This window comes from Akebia trifoliata, chromosome 3 (assembly GCF_017979445.1).
Source record: "Akebia trifoliata isolate Shusen 1 chromosome 3, ASM1797944v1, whole genome shotgun sequence".
NCBI lineage: Eukaryota > Viridiplantae > Streptophyta > Magnoliopsida > Ranunculales > Lardizabalaceae > Akebia > Akebia trifoliata.
This window is the reverse complement of record NC_141377.1, coordinates 7,174,220-7,185,851: the sequence shown is the minus strand read 5'-3', so window position 1 is coordinate 7,185,851 and position 11,632 is coordinate 7,174,220.

Below are 11,632 nucleotides of genomic sequence, written 5' to 3'. Positions count from 1 at the left end.
TTCAAAATCTCTAGAATGAGCCTCATGTTTATCTTTCAAACGATCGCAACGTATGGCACGTGGATATTATACATGTTGACCGTAGTATTGTATTTCTTGGCTTATCTTGTATCTTTAGTGTTAATGCCGTTTTTGATGGCAACCTCTAAAGTTTGTTTTGGTAAACAAAGAAACAATGAAATAGTCCATATGGATGTGCAAGAGTGGATACAAGGAAACGGCGAAAAAGAGATAAAGAGATTGATGGAGAAACATGAAAAGGATTTTCCGACTCATCTAATCCAATTGCTTTCCCAAACTACTCCATCTGAAGAGTCAACTACCAATACGGTGTCCAGTTCATATGAGAACAAATTCTCTTATCTTTTATTGGTAATCATTGCAAGAGTTGCTATCATAGCACTACCAGATACCCTTATTTCTTCTCTAGTTGAATGCTTAGACGAAGCCTTCGAAATCATTTGTTTCATTGACGAGAAAGTGAATGCCAAAGATAAAAATTGCAAGAGCAGATGTGCAACGGCAAAAGAATTGTGGATGAATAGAGACAATGCATGCCATTGGTTTCATACGAGATTCATTAAACCCACGGTTAAAAACTGTTATTCACCATCGTTTAAGAAATCTATGGATGGAGGTTCTCGATCGCAACTTCAATTGGACATACGTTGTGCACTTGAGATTATTAAAGAATTAAAAGTGACATCTGGTGAAACTTGGTATTTCATTGATAAATATCTAGATCCAAGCGAAGTTATAGACATCTTCTATGAGTTTATCATTGGACAAGAGCCTCAAAGAACATACACGTCAACCAACGAGTTATATGTTCACATGGAACACATATTTGTGGACATATTGCACTTTTTCCTCCCTCAACTCCCACTTGCCATATTCAAACATGTTCTCGAGGGTCCCATTATAGAATGTGAAGAAAGAGCAAGATTTGTCTTGAAATTCCTTTGCAAAGTTGAATCGTTAGAACATAAAATTCATTGGTCATTTCTAAATGGAACTAGCATTACTAGCTTTATAACCGCTGATCCTGCAATAGACAGTTAGCATATCGAACCAGTGGAATAAAATGTAGATATTACTCATACAATGAGTGAAGTTTGGGAAATTCTAGAACTTGTTTGAACAATATGTCATGTAAGTATATTTTTTGTTTTTAGTTTTAATTTTTAATTTTACAGTATTGGTTGAACAAATTTCTTCTTTTTTTCCTTAATTATGACGATCGTTTATTTTGATTAATTAGTTATCTAGTCCCATGGATCCTTCTACATGTTGTGGCGTGTGGATGCTTTTTTAATAGACAGAGTCCTAGCATACATGTTGGAGAACATTGATGCTTTATGAGGCTTTATTACTTTCAGATCAGTTCGTTCACTCAATTCTATTTCAAGTATGTCCAGGCTCGCATGTTGTGCAAAGTGTCATGTACTTTTTATTTTTATTTTAAATTTCTTTTTATTTGTGTTCATCATAGTTCCTGTAGCTTTCCCTTGTTTGGTCTAAAAGGGAACAAGATTAAGAAACATATTTGAATATTTGTAATGTATAATTGGATGATGCAAAATATTGGTAGTTTGTGTTTGTCTCTTAGGCATATATCCGAGTAGGAACTATGCTATGATGGATGTTATTATGTGAGAGAAACCATGCCATGTGTGTGTGTGTGTGTGTGTGTGTGTGTGTGTGTGTGTGTGTGTGTGTTTGTGTAATTTCTTTCAAATGTATAAATAAGATTTATTTAATATTTAAATGATTAGTTTTATATATTTTAAAATTACTTAAAAATGTTTTTTCTTTTAAATTACTCCAGATTCCTTGAGATCCATACCATAAGCAACCTTAAATTATATATATATATATATATATATATATATATATATATATAGATATAATATTTTTAGATATTTAAAATAAACATAATTTTTTTATAAGATTCATTGAATGGAAAGGAAGGTTCATTGACCAATTAGAATGTGTAATTGACTTTTACAAGAATTTGTTTTCTTTATAGAGAAATTCTATTCGCACACCAACTTTTACTAAAAGCACCCAATGATGTGTGCTAATCTTCATTAATATCATATCATTGGGGTGCCCTTAGAAAATTTTGGTGCAGCCTTAGATTCTCTCTTTTTATAATATACAATGATCAAAATACTCTATAAGGGTACTTTGGGTATATTGACTTTATCCAAAGGAACCCAATTCTTATGGATATTATGAACTATTGTTTTTTTTTTTTTGTTATTATGAACTTTTATTTTTTTGTTAGTAATCTTGATGCCTGCAACTCCTGCACAAGTAAAATAAATTTGGGAAGCAAACCATTTTAGATGAAATTACAAAATACACTTAATTAAAAATTTGCTGAAATTACCCTTCCATCTGGACTTACCAAGTCAAATAAAATTAAAACTCAAAATATATTTGAAACCTTCACATATCACCGGGAAACTAACTTTAATTTTTCTCAGCCAGACTTCATACATTAGTTTGATTAGAGGTAAATTGGCTTACGGTTCTTGATTCATATTTTGATCAAGTATTTGTGATCTCTAAGGTAGATTATATTTTGACTATCCTGTCAAGACACATATCCTACTTTTAGGTGGGATGTTGAAAAATTTTCACCCACAAGTATTAATTTTCTATTAAGGTGAATTAATAGATGCTAAATATAAAAAAATATTTACTTATTAAAAATAGATTATTTTGTTTCAAAAATAATTAAAACCAGATGACTTGGCTAAATTTTCATAAACTTGGCCGAGATTTTCAAAATATCATTAGGTGATTCATTTTGGATCTTGAGTGAGTCAATTTCACCGGTGATACACAATGAATTTCTTGTAATCCACCAAATTGTCATGGGCTCCTATAAGTTTCAAAACCATGGCATATGAACACTCAGAAATATTGCTATGTGATCCACTTTGGCTCTTTGTCTCAAAAAATAAGGAAAGTAAACCAAATTCTTTCTTGATGAATGTAAGTGCTTGTTCTATAGAAATCATTGAGATACTTATTATAGACAATGTAGTAGATATTGTCATTAATTAATTGTTTCAATTGTTATTATAATAATCAATTGAAATTATGCCCATTTGAAGTTAATATTGAGCGAATATTTGTCTTTTCCCCCTTAAATTTCTTATTGTACAGCCTGACCCAATCTATGGGTCCAAGTGAACCATATTATTTAAATTAGTTACTTTCTATAACTATTAGTGTATGTGGCACCATTTATTTATTTATTATTATATTATTTTGAAGAAATCTAACATAGTTCAACAAATAGATGTCATTTCGAATGTAAATACTAGATAATTGAGGGGTAATTTGATCAAAGGCATTTAAGTAGTTTCCATAAGTTTGTTTTGTGGTTGGAGAAATTGAAAAATAATATACATATTATAAGGATTGAAAAGTTTGAAGATAATTACTTTTTGTGAAAAGATCATGGTTTTGGTTACAAATTAAAAAAAAATGGCATTATTGTCATTTGTTAGTAATTTATTAGAGAAGATTGAGATCAAGAGGAGCATGTGATCAGTTTGGAAGATAGCTGTATCCCAACTAATCTTGGAAGGTAATCTCTAAAATATTTAAAGAATTGAGGGGCAACCACTGTACAGGGGTATTTACAATATTTGAAAAGTTGAGGTTGGCCATTTGCATGCGACTAAATATTTAATTGTTGAGCACATGCTTGGGTGGTTGATTGAGCAGCCCGCCAAAGAAAAAATAAATAGTGATGCTAAATGAACGCTGTTTTTGGCTAACGTCCCTTTCTCTTTTCTGCCCGTAGTGAAAAAAAACAAACTTTCTGATTTGATCACCTTGTGACATTCAAAAACATGATCCGATGCAATGGAGTTGTAGGGGACAAAAGTATATGAACTTTCATTTTTTTTTTTTTTCTTCTTTTAAATAGTTATTTTTCACCATTGAATTTTATTTTTAAATATGGGTGCTTGGCCGTCCATTTTGGACACGTTGGATCAGCTCAAAGAACAATATTTTTTTAATTTCGTCTTTTCTTACTATGAATATTTTCATGAAATCTAAAAGTCTGTGTTGTTAGATTGTCAGTGTGATAATCAATGTGAGCCCAACGACCCTTTTTAAGTTTTGAAATCTACAAAAATAAATATGTGGGCAACGTACAAGAGAGAGAAGCTCTCTCTATTGCTGATGTCATTGCGACACATGGCAAATGTTTGTTGGGTTGTGAGCTGACGTGTCATAGGGCCTCTGGGGCGTTAGTCAAAAACGACGTTCATTTAGCATTTCTCAAAAAAAAAAAAAAAAAAAAAACAAACAAACAAACAAACAAACAACAAACAAAATTGATTAACAAGTTGTCTTGGATGAGTCAAATAAAAACATTTTAAAATGAATAAATTTTTTAATTTTTTATTCTGTACAAAAGTCTTGTACCCAAAGAAATAACTTTTTTGACATGTCTAGATGCATTTTTGAGCTCATGAAGAAAGTAGACAAGTTGATTAAATATTTTGTGGAGTTGACTTAATGACTTGATTCAATTTAATTTTTGGGGCCTATTCACCTCAAAATTCATTTAAGTCCACTTGGAAACATTTTAGTTAACTCGATGAATTTTAAAATTCTAACTTAAACAATGAAATTTTTAGTGAATCCAAAGAATATTTGACATGGGAGGGCACTGAAACAACCATTTTCAAATTTTTTAATTTGATGGTGCCTCATGATTCAATGGTTTTACCTAGGGAAAATTACTATAAGGACCCTTGCGGAAGAGTTTCTTTCTAAATGATCCATAAGTTTTGGGTGTTAGTTTGACATGACATTTAGTAAATATTTTCCTTCTTAATGGTCCCTCGTACTATCGAGTTCATAATTTTTATTGTCGAACTCAACGCTTTTTTAATTACTGTCTAGTTCACCAATTTTATTAAATAAAAAGTGGTGAACTCAACACAGGTAAAACCCTCCCAATTTCAGTTTTTAAGTTTTTTGACTAAAATACATGAAAAGATTGACTAAAAACTTGAGATACCGACTTGTTTAAATGATTTCAATCCAAAAGAACCATTATACATCGATTTTCATTCAAAAACTAAGAAAAAGGTGAAAAACCCCAAGTTTTTTACGTACATCTTCAAAAAATTTGAAAAAACCCTTGAAAATAGTTTTTTCTTCTTTCTTAAATCCTTTCTGACGAAATAGAATCTCCGAAACTTGATTGAGGTGTAAAAATCCAATTTTTGATGAATACGATGAGTTTGAACGGTTAAGGCATTCAATCGTGAGAAATATGAGAAATGAGGTGCATGAACCATTTAGAAAGAAAATTTTATTAAATGTCCTGCCAAGTAACCACGCAAAACTTAGGGACTATTTAGAAAGAATTCCCTCTCCGAGAGTCATTTAACTAGTTTTCCCTTTCATCTAGGTAGGACGTCAGTGGGGTAATAATGAAAGGAGGTTTGCTAGATTAGAATATCAAAATATTTATCTTCCTCATATGAAGACCATTTAACGATTTGGATCTAAGGATGATGAGTAAGGACTATAATTAAAATCAAAGTAAAAAATTAAATCAACTATACTTATGCATTATTCTCATGTAACAATCAAATCTTTTTCTAGAAATCACTAATAAATCTAATTCTTTTAACGAACATTCACCAAGAATGGCGTAGGTGAAATTGCAATGAGGCAAGTTGGCTTAATTAATTAACAAGATTTTTTATGCTAAAGTATTACAGGCTCTCCTTGAGATCTACACCATAAGAAACCTTAAATCATATAATACACAAAGGTAATAACAACTCAAAATTTAATATTTGTTTTATTTATTCAATGGAGGGGAAAGTTCGTCCGCCAATTTTGATGTTTTGGCAGAATTTTCTAGTCATCCTTAAAAATTAGGGGTAAAATAGAAAATTGTCCTCAAGTTAGAAAATCCGTTCTGACGAAATAGAGTCTTTAATTGAGATGTCAAAAATTCAATTTTTGGATGAATATGATGTGTTTGAACAGTTAGGGCATTCAATTATGAGAAATGTGGGAGATGAGGTCCAAGGACTATTTAAAAAGAAAAAGTTTATTACATGTCATGCCAAGCAACCGCTAAAAATTTAGGGATTATTTAAAAAGAATTCCCTCTATGAGGGTCCTTTAACTAATTTTCCCTTTTATCTAGGGAGGATGTCAATGGGGTGATAATGAAAGGAGGTCGCTAGATTAAAATATCAAAATTGTTGATTTTCCTCGTATGAAAACCATTTAATGGTTTGGATCTAAGGATGATGAGTAAGGACAATAATTAAAATCAAAGTAAAAAATTAAATCAATTATATTTACGCATTATTCTCAGGTAATAATTAAATCATTTTCTAGAAATCACTAATAAATCTAATTCTTTTAACGACCATTCACCAAGGATGGGGTAGGTGAAAAAAATGCAATGAGGCAAGTTGGCTTAAAAGATTACTAAACATCTATTTCATGTTTTTGATAAAGATATTTTTATCATATATTGTATGACCTAGTCCAATAATTATAAATATAATTTATTTAATCTTTGGAATTAGTGTCATATCTTAAAATTAATTAACAAGATTTTTTATTCTACAGTATTACAGGCTCTCCTTGAGATCTACACCATATGAAACCATAAATTATATAATACAAAGAGGTCATAATAACTCCAAATTTCATATTTGTTTTATTTATTATTTTTTTAGATAATTAAAACAAACAACAACTCTTTTAGAAGATAATAATTGAATAGAGAGGAAAGTTCGTCCGCCAATTAGGATATTTTGCCAGAATTGTTTCTAACATACGATGACCATAGACCAAAATACCCTAAAAGGGTAGCTTAAATTCTTTGTCAACAAGCATGGACTATCAAGAATTTTCTATCCATCCTTTAAAAAGTAGGGGTAAAATAGGAAATTTCCTTCAAGTTAGAAACTGAAGTGGGAAAAGGGAGAAAAAAACAATGAATGCTTAGGTCTATATGTTATTGAAATTTGAGGAGAAGAAGAAGGCTTGCTTGTTTGATCCTTCAAAGAAGGGAAAATGGCGATCCATTCATGTTTCAATGCAACATCTGATGAAAACATGTATTCTTCACCAATTCCTTTGATTGGCTTATATACAGCGGCGGCCACTTCGGTATGTTTTCTGTTTATGATTTGTGATCTATTAAATGGGTTGCATAATAGGAAGCCATGGATTCCTTGTCGATTCTTCTCACTCAACTCACTTACACTCACTCTTCTTGCCGTAGCTACAAAGCTTCCTGTAGATCTCACTAGTTCAATGCCTTCTGCTCAAGATCAACTATCCAAACTTACTGGCACTGTCTTAATATGCATTTCGATGAGTTTTTTCTCATCTTCACTCCTAACTCAGAGTGATTCTGAATGTTTTTCCAATATCATCTCCTTGAGCATTTTCGTAGTAACTGTGATTGTCAATGTTTGTATACAGATTTACACTGGTGTGATCTTCTCATTCCTTGTAGAACATGTCATAATTATGTCCTGCATGCTATTATTACTCGGAGTGTTGTGGTCCTTGTTCAAATTAAATCACCCTCTTGATATTTCCTCATATTCTAAAACTGATGATCAACTTAAAAAGAGTGACTCTCAAAATTCAGAGAGTAAGAATATGGTACATAGATTGAAATTGTTTTATGTATCCCATTATAAAAACGATGCTGAGATGGTAATCGAAAATGGCTTGATTTGGATCGGTATGGGCATGTTGCCCACACTTTGCACACTGGTTCTCTCACAAGCCGCATTTCGATCGCTTGTTCTTAAGGAGGTGGAGTTTCAATGTGGAATTTCGGCTTATAAATGGTCAATGTGGATGGTGGTTTCAACTCAAATTTTCATTGTCCTAATAGGAAGTATAGCAAGTGTATTGAGATGGTGGTTTGGATTCAAAATCATTGCAGAAATTGAATTTTCTGATGTTAACTTCTTCCCTTCTTCCTGGGTTTCATCGTCTTTGATAAAGCTCCGCAGTCTGGCAGTCTTCAAAATCTCTAGAATGAGCCTCATGTTTATCTTGCATATGATTGCAACAAATGGCCTGTGGATATTACACATATTGGTCATGGCATTGTATATCTTGGGTTTGCTCTTATCTTTGGTATTAATGGTGTGTTTGATGGCAATCTCTAAAGTTTGTTTTGGTAAACAAAGAAACAATGAAATAGTCTGTATGGATGTGCAAGAGTGGATACAAGGAAACGGTGAAAAAGAGATAAAGAGATTCACGGAGAAACATGAAAAGGATTCTCCCACTCATCTAATCCAATTGCTTTCCCAAACTACTCCATCTAAAGAGTCAACTACCAATACGATGTCCAGTTCACATGAAAACAAATTCTCTTGTCTTTTATTGGTAATCATTGCAAGAGTTGCTATCGTAACACTACCAGATACCCTTATTTCTTCTCTAGTTCAAAGCTTAGATGAAGCCTTCGAAATCATTTGTTTCATTGACGAGAAAGTGAATGCCAAAGACACGGATTGCAAGATGAGATGTGCAACGGCAAAAGAATTGTGGATGAACAAGGACAATGCATGTCATTGGTTTCATACGAGATTCATTAAACCCACGGTTAAAAAATGTTGTTCACCATCGTTTAAGAAGTCTATGGATGGAGGTTCTCGGTCGCAACTTCAATTGGACATACATTGTGCACTTGAGATTATTAAAGAATTACAAGTGACATCTGGTGAAACTTGGTGTTTCATTGATAAATATCTAGATCCAAGCAAAGTTATAGACATCTTCTATGAGTTTATCATTGGACAAGAGCCTCAGAGAACATACACGTCAATCAACGAGTTATATGTTCACATGGAACACATATTTGTGGACATATTGCACTTTTTCCTCCCTCAACTCCCACTTGCCATATTCAAACATGTTCTCGAGGGTCCCATTATAGAACGTGAAGAAAGAGCAAGATTTGTCTTGAAATTCCTTTGCAAAGTTGAACCGTTAGAGCATATAATTCATTGGTCATTTCCGGATGGAACTGGCATTACTAGCTTTATAACCGTTGATCCTGCAATAGACACTCAACGTATCGAACCAGCGGAACAAAATGTAGATGTTACTCATACAATGAGTGAAGATTGTGAAATTCCAGAACTTGTTTGAACAACATGTCATGTAAGTACAATTTTTGTTTTTTTGTTTTAATTTTTAATATTACAGTATTGGTTGAACAAATTTCTTCTTTTTTTCCTTAATTATGACAATCGTTTATTTTGATTAATTAGTTATTTAGTCCCATGGATCCTTCTGCAGGTTGTGGCGTGTGCATGCTTTTTTAATAAACAGAGTCCTAGCATACATGTTGGAGAACATAAATGCTTTATGAGGCTATATTACTTTGAGATTAGTTCGTTCACTCCATTTTATTTCAAGTATGTCCAAGCTCGCATGTTGTGCAAAGTGTCATGTATTTTTTATTTTTTTTTAATTTCTTTTTATTTGAGTTCATCATAGTTCCTATAGCTTTCCCTTGTTTGGTCTAAAAGGGAACAAAATTAGGAAACATATTTGAATATTTGTAATATATAATTGGGTGATGCAAAATAGTGGTAGTTTGTTTGTCTCTTAACCATATATCCCATTAGGCACTATGCTACGATGTTATTAAGTGAGAGAAACCATGCTATGTGTGGGTGTGTGTGTTTGTTTAATTTCTTTCAGATATATAAATAAGATTTATTTAATATTTAAATGATTAGTTTTATATATTTTAAAATTGGTTAAAAATGTTTTTTCTTTTAAATTACTCTAGATTCCTTGAGATCCATTCCATAAGCAACCTTTAATTATATAATATAAAGAGGACATAACAACTTGTAATTTAATATGTATATATATATATATATATAATATTTTTAGATATTAAAAATAAATGTAAATTTTTTATAAGATTCGTTGAATAGAAAGGAAGGTTCACCGACCAATTAGAATGTGTAATTGACTTTTACAAGAATTTTTTTTATAGAGAAATTATATTGCCACACCAACTTTTACTAAAAGCACCCAAAGATGTGTGCTAATCTCCATTAATATCATATCATTGGGGTGTTCTTAGAAAAATTTGTTGCAGCCTTAGATTCTCTCTTTTTATAATATACAATTATCAAAACACCCTATAAGGGTACTTTGGGTATATTGACTTTATCTAAAGGAACCCAATGCTAATGGTTATTATGAACTTTTATTTTTTTGTTAGTAATCTTGATGCCTGCAACTCCTGCACAAGTAAATTAAATTTGGGAAGCAAACCATTTTAGATGAAATTAAAAATACACTTAATTGGAAATTTGCAGAAATTGCAAATTAAAACTCGAAATATATTTGAAACCTTCACATATCACTGGGAAACTAGCTTCTATTTTTCTCAGTCAGAATTCATACATTAGTTTGATATGAGGTAAATTGGCTTACGGTTCTTGTTTCATATTTTGATCAAGTATTTGGGATCGCTAAGGTAGATTATATTTTGACAATCCTGTCAAGACACATATCCTACTTTAAGTGGGGTGTTGAAAACTTTTCACCCACAATTATTAATTTTCTATTAAGGTGAATTAATAGATGCTAAATAATGAAAATCATATTATATATATATATATATATATAAAACATATTTAATTATTAAAAATAGATTATTTTGTTTCAAAAATAATTAAAACCGGATGACTTGGCTAAATTTTCATAATCTTGGCTGAGATTTTCAAAATATCATTAGGTGATTCATTTTGGATCTTGAGTGAGTCAATTTCATTGGTGATTCTCAATGAATTTCTTGTAATCCACCAAATTTTCATGGGCTCCTATAAGCTTTAAAACCATGGCATATGAACACTCAGAAATATTGCTATGTGATTCACTTTGGTTCTTTGTTTAAAAAAATAAGGAAAGTAAACCAAATTCCTTCTTGATGAATGTAAGTGTTTGTTCTATAGAAATCATTGAGATACTTATTATAGACAATGTAGTAGATATTGTTATTAATTAATTTGTTCAAATGTTTTTATAATAATCAATTCAAATTATGCCCATTTGAAGTTAATATTGAGTGACTATTTGTTTTTTCCCACTTAAATTTCTTATTGTAAAGCCTAACCCAAACTATGGGTCCAAGGGAACCATATTATTTAAATTAGTTACTTTCTATAACTATTAGTATATGTGGCACCCTTTACTTATTTATTTATTTATTGTCATATTATTTTGATGGAATCTAACATAGTTCAATAAATAGATGTCATTTCTAAAGTAAATACTAGATGATTGAGGGGTAGTTTGATCAAAGGCATTTAAGTAGTTTCCATAAGTTTGTTTTGTGGTTGGAGAAATTGAAAAATAATATACATATCATAAGGATTGAAGAGTTTGAAGATGATTATTTTTTGAAAAAAGATAATGGTTTTGGTTACAAATTAAAAAATGGCATTCTTGTCATTTGTTTGTAATTTATTAGAGAAGATTAGGATCAAGAGAAGCATGTGATCACTTTGGAAAATAGCAGTATCCCAACTAACCTTGGAAGGTTATCTCTAAAATA